This window comes from Oncorhynchus keta, chromosome 7, assembly GCF_023373465.1.
Source record: "Oncorhynchus keta strain PuntledgeMale-10-30-2019 chromosome 7, Oket_V2, whole genome shotgun sequence".
In the NCBI taxonomy this organism is placed as follows: domain Eukaryota; kingdom Metazoa; phylum Chordata; class Actinopteri; order Salmoniformes; family Salmonidae; genus Oncorhynchus; species Oncorhynchus keta.
In genome coordinates, this window is record NC_068427.1 from 36,960,856 (window position 1) to 36,973,440 (window position 12,585).

At 45.4% G+C, this 12,585-nt stretch overlaps 1 protein-coding gene across 1 annotated transcript in view; it reads right to left on the bottom strand.

Moving 5' to 3' along the window:
* Positions 1 to 12,585, bottom strand: part of LOC118385853 (rho guanine nucleotide exchange factor 17-like) — a 72,864-nt gene that overhangs the window by 41,713 nt on the left and 18,566 nt on the right. The window contains exon 2 of the mRNA XM_052521801.1: positions 6,285 to 6,443. The gene's annotated coding sequence lies outside the window, so the exon portion shown is untranslated. The remainder of the gene's footprint in view (positions 1 to 6,284; positions 6,444 to 12,585) is intronic.

Sequence of the window (12,585 nt, forward strand, 5' to 3'; positions counted from 1 at the left end):
CTAGGACAATATGACACTAGGACAATATGACACTTGGACAATATGACACTAGGACAATGATACTAGGACAATATGACACTTGGACAATATGACACTAGGACAATATGACACTAGGACAATATGACACTAAGACAATGATACTAGGACAATATGGCACTAGGACAATATGGCACTCGGACGCGGGGATAGCAAGTCCCCACTCCACACAATGTCATTGTCCCTGATGCGTGATTCCTTCCGTTAACTTGAATAATAATTTTGCTCATTTTGCTCCACAGCAAGGAAAAAAATAAGGGATTTATTTGCCCTCTCTCTTTCTGCTCGGGCCATGATGAAAAACCAGAGGAGGAAAATAAAAGATTAAGCTGAACGGACAGTAATGAAGTTAGCTTTCACCTTTCAATTGACTAATCAGAGAGGAGCGGTGGATTAGGAGGAGAGGAGAAAGAGAGACAGAGGGAGCGAGAGACAGAGAGACAGAGAGAGAGAGAGACAGAGAGAGAGAAATGAGAAGTGAGAGAGGGAGAGGGATAGGGAGAGGGAAAGGGAGAGAGAGAAAGAAAGAGAAATGAGAAGTGAGAGAGACAGAGACAGAGGGAGAGAGAGAGAGAGAGAGAGAGAGAGAGAGAGAGAGAGAGAGAGAGAGAGAGAGAAAGAAGAGAACAAAAGAGAGCAATAGTGCTGTGTAGTGGACTAACTCCTCTCTCTCTGTAATTAGTAGATTGTATGGCTGAGGGCCAGGGCTGAGCATATAGCTTGCAAGCTACCTCTGTAATCTTCCGCACAGATCAGGGTCGAAAGACATACCGCACTTAGTTATGAAACAGTCCTTCATTAGGCAGACTCATCATCCCTCATCCCTCCCTGATGCATTGATGAATGCAATAAAAATAGGTTTATTTACTAATGGCCCCTCCTCTTTTACCACTTGGCTCTAAGGCTCCAGAGAAAAATCTGATAGTGGATAATACATTTAGCAATATTCCTAACATGTTGGAGGTAAAAGGACGATATTCAGGTTTAATTAAAAACTCTACTCCTGGAAATACATCAGCCGTCCTCAAATCTTTATTTGTCACATGCTTGGTAAACAACAGGTGTAGACAAACAGTGAAATGCTAACTTACGGGCCCTTCCCAACAACAGGTGTAGACAAACAGTGAAATGCTAACTTCCGGGCCCTTCCCAACAACAGGTGTAGACAAACAGTGAAATGCTAACTTCCGGGCCCTTCCCAACAACAGGTGTAGACAAACAGTGAAATGCTAACTTACGGGCCCTTCCCAACAACAGGTGTAGACAAACAGTGAAATGCTAACTTACGGGCCCTTCCCAACAACAGGTGTAGACAAACAGTGAAATGCTAACTTCCGGGCCCTTCCCAACAACAGGTGTAGACAAACAGTGAAATGCTAACTTACGGGCCCTTCCCAACAACAGGTGTAGACAAACAGTGAAATGCTAACTTCCGGGCCCTTCCCAACAACAGGTGTAGACAAACAGTGAAATGCTAACTTCCGGGCCCTTCCCAACAACAGGTGTAGACAAACAGTGAAATGCTAACTTACGGGCCCTTCCCAACAACAGGTGTAGACAAACAGTGAAATGCTAACTTACGGGCCCTTCCCAACAACAGGTGTAGACAAACAGTGAAATGCTAACTTATGGGCCCTTCCCAACAACAGGTGTAGACAAACGGTGAAATGCTAACTTACGGGCCCTTCCCAACAACAGGTGTAGACAAACAGTGAAATGCTAACTTACGGGCCCTTCCCAACAACACAGAGAGAAAGGAAGGGGAATAATAGGCACATGATAACAAGGAATAAATCCAGTACCGAATCCATGTGCAGGGGTACGAGGTAATTGAGGGAAATATGTACATATAGGTAGGGATGAAGTAACTAGGCAACGAGATAGATAATAAACAGTAACAGCAGCGTATGTGATGAATCAAAAGAGTTAGTGCAAAAAGGGTTGATGCAGGTAGTTAAATAGTTGACCAATAGCTACCGGGACTAACTATTTAACAGTCTTATGGCTTGGGGATAGGAGCTGTTCAGGGTCCTGTTGGTCCATCGGTACTGCTTGCCTTGCAGCCGCAAAGTGAACTGTCTATGACTTTGACCATTTTTAGGGCCTTTCTCTGACACCACCTGGTGTAGAAGTCCTGGATGACATGGAACTTGGCCCCAGTGATGTACTGGGCCCTACACACCACACTCTGTAGGGCAGGGGTGTCAAAGTCAAATGGACGGAGGGCCAAATAAAACATTTAGCTACAAGCCGAGGGCCGGACTGTTCGAATGTTCATTGAAAATTTTTTAAATGACGCATATAGTCTAGTGAACCTAATTGAACCTACTGAAAACCTAACAAATATATTCCAATATGATCAGATAAATAAAGCAATATTTTCTTATGGCTCTGTCAGTAATCTTTAATTTTCAACAGACACAAAAGACAAATTTCCTTTATATAAAAATCCCCATAACATGAACATTAAATGAAAGAAACCGGTATTCAAGGCACCATCAGTAGCCTATATTTTCTATTTTAGCAAAAGTGGGCTAAATTTACTTCAAAGAAAAAAACAATAATAGCAATTTTCTATCATCCACTCAACTGAAATATTTTAAAAATATAATTGGATTGAAATACAATAAAATAAAGTGCAAAAATCTATTAATCAAAAACAACACTTTGTTTAAGGAGAAGTAACATGCAGTGAAAACAAATATTAAACTTTAACTTTTAAACTTGAACTGAGTAAAAACTCTAAATATGTGATTGCACAGTAATGTTCACTTGTTTGAGGTTGAGGGTGATACTTGGTGGTGTCCCATCTTTTCCACAAGTTCATCAATGTTCGGGGTAAGGCTCTGAGCTGAGGAAATCCTCAGAATTGAGTGGAGGTGTTCAGCAGTAAGTCGACTTCTGTGTGATGTTTTGTTCAAGTTCATCAAAGAAAACAGTTGTTCACACAGGTATGTGCTGCCAAACATAGACAACGTTTGAGCAGCCTGGATGCGCAGCTGGGGCATTGTGTCGGGGAGGAAACGGGCGAACTCCGCAGCACCCACTGCCGCATATTTTGCCCTCAGTGCATCATTGCATTGGAGGTCAATCAACTCCATTTGGAGGTTTGGTGGTGAGCTTTCCACGTCAACAGCAAATGGGTTACCGAGCAGTTCCAACCTGCTTTTTTGTGCTTCAAAGTCAGCAAATCGGCTCCAAAGTCAGCGGCAAGCATACCTATTTTATCAGCCAACTGTGCGCTCGGGAACGCACTGGTAGAGAGCTTCTCTTTCATGGTCTGGCAGCTGGGAAAGTGGCTCAAATTTTCTTTCCGCATCTGCGTCTCCCACAGAGTCAGTTTGGTTTTAAATGCCTTCACTGTACTGTACATATCAGAGATGACACGATCCCGACCCTGCAGCTGCAAGTTCATTGCATTCAGATGACTCGTAATGTCACACAGAAAAGCCATTTCACACAGAAACATTTCGTCTCGGAGTTGTGTTGTGTCTTTCCCTTTGCTGTCCAAGAACAGACAAATCTCCTCACGAAGCTCGAAACATCTTTGAAGCACCTTTCCCTGGCTTAGCCATCGCACCTCTGTGTGATAAGGCAAATCACCATGCTCCGTTTCTAACTCCGTCAGAAATGCCTTGAACTGGCGGTGATTCAAACCTTTGGCTCTGATAAAGTTAACTGTGCGCGTGATGATGCTCATTACATGCTCCATTTTCAAGGCTTTACCGCACAACGCTTCCTGGTGTATGATACAATGATAAGCTGTCAGCTCACCTGTCGCGTTTTCCTCTTGCATCTTTTCCCGTATCTTCGCCACCAGTCCGCTCCTGTGTCCACACATCGCAGGTGCTCCGTCGGTTGTCAAACCCACGAGTTTTTCCCAAGGCAGCTCCATCTCATTTACACATCTTGACACCTCTTCATACAAATCATGCCCCGTAGTTGTGCCATGCATAGGACGTAAAGCCAAAAACTCCTCTGTCACGCTTAGGCTGGAGTCCACTCCGCGGATGAAAATTGACAACTGGGCAATGTCAGAAATGTCGGTGCTCTCATCCACAGCCAAGGAATATGCAATGAAATCTTTTCCCTTTTTCACAAGCTGCTCTTTTAGATTGATGGACAACTGGTCTACTCTCTCGGCAATGGTGTTTCTGCTCAGACTCACATTTAAAAAGAGTTGCCTTTTTTCTGGGCAAACTTCGTCACAAACTTTAATCATGCAGTTTTTGATGAAATCCCCTCCGTAAATGGCCGGGCTGATTTAGCGATCTCTTCTGCCAAAATAAAACTGGCCTTGACAGCAGCCTGGCCTTGTGATTTGGCTTTTTTGAACAGAGCCTGTCGAGATTTGAGGCCTCGTTTTAATTCCTCTGCCTTTTGTAGCCTTTGTTCCATGTCCATATTCTTGTTTTTGTCCGCGTGTTTCGTTTCATAATGTCGTCTCAGATTATACTCTTTCAGTACCGCCACACTTTCTCCACACAGAAGACACAGGTTTTCCAGCTACCTCCGTGAACAAATACTCCGACTCCCACCTTGTTTGAAACCCCGGTTCTCAGTGTCCACCTTCCGTTTTGCCATTTTTGATGGGTATCTGAAAGTTAATTTTACTGTGATGCTGACAACTGCTGTGCCAATAAATATTGAAATGAAGCAGCCTACTGCTCGGTGCGTCACCGTTGCATTGTGGGAAATGTAGTATTGGTGCGTGTAAAAGATCTGCGGGCTGCCGGCTTGCTGCGGTCTGCGGGCCGGTTCTAATAATAAATCAAGATCATCCCAGGGGCCGTAAAAAACCTTCTCGCCTGGGCCGGATGTGGCCCGCGGGCCTTGACTCTGACATATGTGCTGTAGGGCCTTGTGGTCGGATGCCAAGCAGTTGCCAAGTTATTCTCCAAATACTACTGTGTCACACCACTCATAATATCAGGTCACGTTGGTCATCGATCTCTTCTCAGTACTCCTCAATGTGTGATCACCTAGATGAGTCAGTGTGTGTGTCTACCGCTGTGACTCTCAGGACATTGCACAACAACCTTGAACATCATATTCCAGTGATCTATCAGGTTGGTTTTAACTCAATCCTCCAATCACCACCCATTACACCCTGTAGCAGTATAAATCTACCCCATTTTACAACCAGGTATGCCCTACAGCAGTATAAACTTCCCCCATTTTACAGCCAGGTATGCCCTACAGCAGTATAAACTTCCCCCATTTTACAGCCAGGTATGCCCTACAGCAGTATAAACTTCCCCCATTTTACAACCAGGTATGCCCTACAGCAGTATAAACTTCCCCCAATTTACAGCCAGGTATGCCCTACAGCAGTATAAACTTCCCCCATTTTACAGCCAGGTATGCCCTACAGCAGTATAAACTTCCCCCATTTTACAGCCAGGTATGCCCTACAGCAGTATAAACTTCCCCCATTTTACAGCCAGGTATGCCCTACAGCAGTATAAACTTCCCCCATTTTACAGCCAGGTATGCCGTACAGCAGTATAAACTTACCCCATTTTACAGCCAGGTATGCCCTACAGCAGTATAAACTTACCCCATTTTACAACCAGGTATGCCCTACAGCAGTAAAAACTTACCCCATTTTACAACCAGGTATGCCCTACAGCAGTATAAACTTACCCCATTTTACAACCAGGTATGCCCTACAGCAGTATAAACTTACCCCATTTTACAGCCAGGTATGCCCTACAGCAGTATAAACTTCCCCCATTTTACAGCCAGGTATGCCCTACAGCAGTATAAACTTCCCCCATTTTACAACCAGGTATGCCCTACAGCAGTATAAACTTCCCCCATTTTACAGCCAGGTATGCCCTACAGCAGTATAAACTTCCCCCATTTTACAACCAGGTATGCCCTACAGCAGTATAAACTTCCCCCATTTTACAACCAGGTATGCCCTACAGCAGTATAAACCTCCCCCATTTTACAGCCAGGTATGCCCTACAGCAGTATAAACTTCCCCCATTTTACAACCAGGTATGCCCTACAGCAGTATAAACTTACCCCATTTTACAACCAGGTATGCCCTACAGCAGTATAAACGTACCCCATTTTACAACCAGGTATGCCCTACAGCAGTATAAACTTACCCCATTTTACAACCAGGTATGCCCTACAGCAGTATAAACTTACCCCATTTTACAGCCAGGTATGCCCTACAGCAGTATAAACTTACCCCATTTTACAGCCAGGTATGCCCTACAGCAGTATAAACTTACCCCATTTTAATAAATTCTCTGTGGCCTTATTCTCCTTCAGTTTAGCCTCCTGGTCATTGGCTCTGTTCCAAACACACAGCCTTTTCAGCTTCTTCACAGTCTGTATTCAGTGGAGCACACCAGTGAGTCTAGAGACAACAGCACCCAGACAGTCGTGGCCTGGAGCAAGAAGAGAGAGATACAAGTCAATCAATAACTGAGAGTTAAATAAACAAACCAACAGAAAATATTTCTGTATTCCGAGAGAGGAGGAGCGAGAGAGAGAGATATACTTCTAGATGTATTTGATCATGTAAAACAAGCCACACTGAACTGAATTAGCCATAAGCAAGTAACATCATTAGAGATTGATTACATTTTCAGGGAAACATATACACGCACACACTCACACACTGATGTACACACAGCCAACTCTCATCACCGATGTACACACAGCCAACTCTCATCCCTGATGTACACACAGCCAACTCTCATCCCTGATGTACACACAGCCAACTTTCATCCCTGATGTACACACAGCCAACTCTCATCCCTGATGTACACACAGCCAACTCTCATCCCTGATGTACACACAGCCAACTCACATCCCTGATGTACACACAGCCAACTCTCATCCCTGATGTACACACAGCCAACTCTCATCCCTGATGTACACACAGCCAACTCTAATCACTGATGTACACACAGCCAACTCTCATCACTGATATACACACAGCCAACTCTCATCCCTGATGTACACACAGCCAACTCTCATCCCTGATGTACACACAGCCAACTCTCATCCCTGATGTACACACAGCCAACTCTAATCACTGATATACACACAGCCAACTCTCATCCCTGATGTACACACAGCCAACTCTCATCCCTGATGTACACACAGCCAACTCTCATCCCTGATGTACACACAGCCAACTCTCATCCCTGATGTACACACAGCCAACTCTCATCACTGATATACACACAGCCAACTCTCATCCCTGATGTACACACAGCCAACTCTCATCCCTGATGTACACACAGCCAACTCTCATCCCTGATGTACACACAGCCAACTCTCATCCCTGATGTACACACAGCCAACTCTCATCACTGATGTACACACAGCCAACTCTCATCCCTGATGTACACACAGCCAACTCTCATCACCGATGTACACACAGCCAACTCTCATCCCTGATGTACACACAGCCAACTCTCATCCCTGATGTACACACAGCCAACTCTCATCCCTGATGTACACACAGCCAACTCATCCCTGATGTACACACAGCCAACTCTCATCCCTGATGTACACACAGCCAACTCTCATCCCTGATGTACACACAGCCAACTCTCATCCCTGATGTACACACAGCCAACTCTCATCACTGATGTACACACAGCCAACTCTCATCACTGATTCATACACAGACAACTCAAACTACATCTAACAGATCACCACATATCTCATGTCAAACTACATCTAACATTCCATAGAAATATAAGCAGAAAATAACACAGAAAACACATTCTTACCCAGTTCCAAACAGGCTCTAGAATAGATTTCCTATGACTTCCATTCCATTCCCATCCTCAGAACACAAATCTCTGCATCCTAAACCATCATAGCTACCTGAGAGAGACTGAGAGTCTAAAAGCAGCACAGTCACTGATGGCACTTGACTTTTTTTTAGAAGCCAACCAGTTTCCATTTGTGACAGCCCCCTGGGTAGGTAGTGTGGAGGATGGAGAATGGAGTAGTGAAAGCCGGAGGTTTGACAAGCCAAGTGCCTGTGATAGCTAAGTGCCTGGCCCCATCCCCTGGTATGAGTGACAGGTCAGTGTGGGATGGCAGATGAGTGACAGAGACCCTGTCCCACCTCCCTGCGGACCCTTCCCTATAGATTGTAGAATGTGAGGCAGCGGCAGTACCAGAGGAGCTGACACACACACAAACACACACACACACACACACACACACACACACACACACACACACACACACACACACACACACACACACACACACACACACACACACACACACACACACACACACACACACACACACACACACACACACAGACAGACAGAGAGGAGCACACACACACACACACACACACACACACACACACACACACATAGCCATACAACGACAGACACACACACACACACACACACACACACACACACACACACACACACACACACACACACACACACACACACACACACACACACACACACACACACACACACACACACACACACACAGAGAGAGAGAGGAGCTGCACCCCAGTAGCTTCTAGCATCTATGTTTAGAACCATGGTGGTACTGCTCACTTAACTTCCTGCTACAGATGTAGGATCTTAATTTGATCACCCTGTTGCAGGACAACTTTATAACTTGTAGTGTATTTGAAGTTTAAAAAGGCTTCTGAAGTTTATAATTTCCACTTAAACATTTCAGATTAGATTTTCCCTTACGAAAAATGCATCAACCCCTATAAAAAGTCCATGAATTATAATCCACATTTCCTGCTGCGGCAGCATTATTTCCTGCTGTAGCAAACTGTCTCAAATTAAGATCATGAATCTGTAAACACTAAGAATTGCCTCATCTGACCCACAGTAATACCACTGCAGCGCTGTGTGTGTGTATAGTCTGATTGGACAGGCATCAGAAAGTCCTGTTTATCCAGTATGGGTATGAATCCCCTGGAGATTCCCACCTCTCCTCTCATGTGCCATTGAGGACTCTTTCACTACGCAGCTCTGAAAGAGATGCTCACATCACTGTACCACAAGACAGAGTAGCAGTGTACCAGAGCCTCGTACTGCATTAACAATAGTTTCTGAATTACTGTTTTTTTTCCTTTAACCTTCATTTAACTAGGTAAGTCAGTTAAGAACAAATCCTTATTTACAATGACGGCCTAGGAACAGTGGGTTAACGGCCTTGTTCAGGAGCAGAACGACAGATTTTTACCTTGTCAGCTCGGGGATTTGATCTTGCAACCTTTCAGTTACTAGTCCAACATTCTAACCACTAGGGTACCTCCCGGCCTTCTGTTTGCGTGTGTGTGTGTGCATGTGTGCGCGTGTGTGTGTGCTCGTGCATGTGTGCTCACTGGGCTCATGTGTGTTCTCTGTGTGTGGTAAGTGTCTGTCTACACATCACAGACCACTATATTGTCCCAGCAGGTGTTTTGAGGCTAATCCACCATACGGTGTGACTATTGTGTGAGAGGGAGCATCAGTCAAACCAGCTGGAGAGCAGAGAATGGCCGTCCCTCACTATGGGACAGTCACGGTACTACTGGTAATGTGTGGATAGGTGTGACGTGAACTGATGTGTTCAGTGTTTTCCTCACTGACTTGTCAGTGCTAGACTGGGGTGTGATCTGTGGTGTGGACAAGACAAGCCCTGTACGGTACACAACAGCCTGGGACCGTGTGTGGAATGGACCCTGCAACCACTGACAAAACATGGTCAGTTAGAGTTTTGAAGGCTCTTACATTCTACAATCTGTCTGTGTCTGTATTATGGGCATGGTGGCATTACATTCTACAACCTGTCTGTCTGTCTGTCTGTCTGTCTGTCTGTCTGTCTGTCTGTCTGTCTGTCTGTCTGTCTGTCTGTCTGTCTGTCTGTATTATGGGCATGGTGACATTACATTCTACAACCTGTCTGTCTGTCTGTCTGTCTGTCTGTCTGTCTGTCTGTCTGTCTGTCTGTCTGTCTGTCTGTCTGTCTGTCTTATGGGCATGGTGGCATTACATTCTACAACCTGTCTGTCTGTCTGTCTGTCTGTCTGTCTGTCTGTCTGTCTGTCTGTCTGTCTGTCTGGGCATGGTGGCATTACATTCTACAACCTGTCTGTCTGTCTGTCTGTCTGTCTGTCTGTCTGTCTGTCTGTCTGTCTGTCTGTCTGTCTGTCTGTCTGTATTATGGGCATGGTGGCATTACATTCTACAACCTGTCTGTCTGTCTGTCTGTCTGTCTGTCTGTCTGTCTGTCTGTCTGTCTGTCTGTCTGTCTGTCTGTCTGTCTGTCTGTCTGTCTGTCTGTATTATGGGCATGGTGACATTACATTCTACAACCTGTCTGTCTGTCTGTCTGTCTGTCTGTCTGTCTGTCTGTCTGTCTGTCTGTCTGTATGGGCATGTCATGTCTGTCTGTCTGTCTGTCTGTCTTACATTCTCTGTCTGTCTGTCTGTCTGTCTGTCTGTCTGTCTGTATTATGGGCATGGTGGCATTACATTCTACAACCTGTCTGTCTGTCTGTCTGTCTGTCTGTCTGTCTGTCTGTCTCTGTCTGTCTGTCTGTCTGTCTGTCTGTATGTATTATGGGCATGGTGGCATTACATTCTACAACCTGTCTGTCTGTCTGTCTGTCTGTCTGTCTGTCTGTCTGTCTGTCTGTCTGTCTGTCTGTCTGTCTGTATTATGGGCATGGTGGCATTACATTCTACTGTCTGTCAACTGTCTGTCTGTCTGTCTGTCTGTCTGTCTGTCTGTCTGTCTGTCTGTCTGTATTATGGGCATGGTGGCATTACATTCTACAACCTGTCTGTCTGTCTGTCTGTCTGTCTGTCTGTCTGTCTGTCTGTCTGTCTGTCTGTATGTATTATGGGCATGGTGGCATTACATTCTACAACCTGTCTGTCTGTCTGTCTGTCTGTCTGTCTGTCTGTCTGTCTGTCTGTCTGTCTGTCTGTCTGTATTATGGGCATGGTGGCATTACATTCTACAACCTGTCTGTCTGTCTGTCTGTCTGTCTGTCTGTCTGTCTGTCTGTCTGTCTGTCTGTCTGTATGTATGGGCATGGTGGCATTACATTCTACAACCTGTCTGTCTGTCTGTCTGTCTGTCTGTCTGTCTGTCTGTCTGTCTGTCTCTGTCTGTCTGTCTTATGGGCATGGTGGCATTACATTCTACAACCTGTCTGTCTGTCTGTCTGTCTGTCTGTCTGTCTGTCTGTCTGTCTGTCTGTCTGTCTGTCTGTCTGTCTGTCTGTCTGTCTGTCTGTCTTATGGGCATGGTGGCATTATTACATTCTACAACGTCTGTCTGTCTGTCTGTCTGTCTGTCTGTCTGTCTGTATTATGGGCATGGTGGCATTACATTCTACAACCTGTCTGTCTGTCTGTCTGTCTGTCTGTCTGTCTGTCTGTCTGTCTGTCTGTTATGGGCATGGTGGCATTACATTCTACAACCTGTCTGTCTGTCTGTCTGTCTGTCTGTCTGTCTGTCTGTCTGTCTGTCTGTCTGTCTGTATTATGGGCATGGTGGCATTACATTCTACAACCTGTCTGTCTCTGTCTGTCTGTCTGTCTGTCTGTCTGTCTGTATGTCTGTATGGGCATGGTGGCATTACATTCTACAACCTGTCTGTCTGTCTGTCTGTCTGTCTGTCTGTCTGTCTGTCTGTCTGTCTGTCTGTATTATGGGCATGGTGGCATTACATTCTACAACCTGTCTGTCTGTCTGTCTGTCTGTCTGTCTGTCTGTCTGTCTGTCTGTATGTCATGGGGCATGGTGGCATTACATTCTACAACCTGTCTGTCTGTCTGTCTGTCTGTCTGTCTGTCTGTCTGTCTGTCTGTCTGTCTGTCTGTCTGTCTGTATTATGGGCATGGTGGCATTACATTCTACAACCTGTCTGTCTGTCTGTCTGTCTGTCTGTCTGTCTGTCTGTCTGTCTGGTGGCATGTCTGTCTGTCTGTCTGTCTGTCTGTCTGTCTGTCTGTCTGTATGTCTGTCTGTCTGTCTGTCTGTCTGTCTGTCTGTCTGTCTGTCTGTCTGTATTATGGGCATGGTGGCATTACATTCTACAACCTGTCTGTCTGTCTGTCTGTCTGTCTGTCTGTCTGTCTGTCTGTCTGTCTGTCTGTATGGGCTGGTGGCATTACATTCTACAACCTGTCTGTCTGTCTGTCTGTCTGTCTGTCTGTCTGTCTGTCTGTCTGTCTGTCTGTATTATGGGCATGGTGGCATTACATTCTACAACCTGTCTGTCTGTCTGTCTGTCTGTCTGTCTGTCTGTCTGTCTGTCATGGTGGCATTACATTCTACAACCTGTCTGTCTGTCTGTCTGTCTGTCTGTCTGTCTGTCTGTCTGTGTCTTATGGGCATGGTGGCATTACATTCTACAACCTGTCTGTCTGTCTGTCTGTCTGTCTGTCTGTCTGTCTGTGTCTGTCTGTCTGTCTGTATTATGGGCATGGTGGCATTACATTCTACAACCTGTCTGTCTGTCTGTCTGTCTGTCTGTCTGTCTGTCTGTCTGTCTGTCTGTCTGTCTGTCTGTCTGTC